We start from the raw sequence: 1,196 nt of genomic DNA on the forward strand, positions 1-1,196 counted from the left end.
GTTTCCTGTAAAAACAGGCAGCCGGAGGACGTCAAAGGGAAAACCAGACAATATTCTCTCCATAAAAATGATCCAGTTTCACCAAAATCACTGATAAAGTTGTGTTTTTGTACAGTAATCAGTGAGCCCCGGTAGCTAACCATGCTGTTAGCTAACTAGCTAACTAATGAATCTTCGCTCTGTGTTGCTAAAAGTTAAACGTTGATTTATGGGTGGATTAGTTAGTTCATCCTTGTGTAATCACAGGTCACATTTTGTTTTACAGAAAGACAAACTGATATTTTTTTATATATATATTTTTGCATACATTGTTAAACATGGAGCCAATATGAATGGGGATGTGATCTTAAAGGGTTGAAATGCATTTTTCAGGTCATTTGGATTTTAAGCAGACTTAAAGCATTAGACATAAATATGTTTATTGTATAAATATTTGATAGATGTGCATTAGTTTCTCAAAACAGAGAGATTTAGAAGATTTTCAAAAAAAATTCTAAATAAGAGCCAGTGTTGGTGGTCCTCTTTATAAGAATAAAGTAACACTCGGCAGTATGATTGCCCTGGCTTTGTTGTTTGTTGTGTGTAGTTACGCTGTGCTTCTGTATTTCAAGTGTTAAGATTAGCTTAATAATGTGTCGTCCTGCAGCCATTCGAGCTCAATCAGAAGTCTCCGGACTGCAGATAAAATACCGTTGTGTCAGTGTTTCCCTATTTGATTATTCTCCTTTCATATTCAGCTACATTGACACCGCAGGCAACAAACATCCACATCACAGCTTTAATACTGCAGACACACACACACACACACACAGGGAAATCAAACAGACACAGCAAGGTGCACGAACACACGACCTCACATGGGGCACCACAATTCAATGTCACAGCCATTTTCCTATGGTCTCAGCCATGGTTAGTATTCTGTCACAGTTCCCAGTGTAGTATGAAGCAGTGCTCATTTGTATGTTGATAAAATGTAATCTCCCAGGTGCCTGGCTGAATTTGTGAACACTATCCTTCTGACATTTGCAGAATGCCAAGCAACACATTGCTCTGCCAGCCAGGGTGGATGTGTGTGTGTGTGTGTGTGTGTGTGTATGATATGGGCTGTTGTAACCTGATGTAACCCTAACTTGTGTTTTTGTTTGAATACGTGTGTATTTGTGTTTCGTGCTGGTCTTTATTTCCCCTCTTACCCC

The sequence above is a fragment of the Morone saxatilis genome, unplaced genomic scaffold (genome assembly GCF_004916995.1).
Source record: "Morone saxatilis isolate NCDOM2014 unplaced genomic scaffold, NCSU_SB_2.0 Contig18, whole genome shotgun sequence".
Lineage (NCBI taxonomy): Eukaryota > Metazoa > Chordata > Actinopteri > Moronidae > Morone > Morone saxatilis.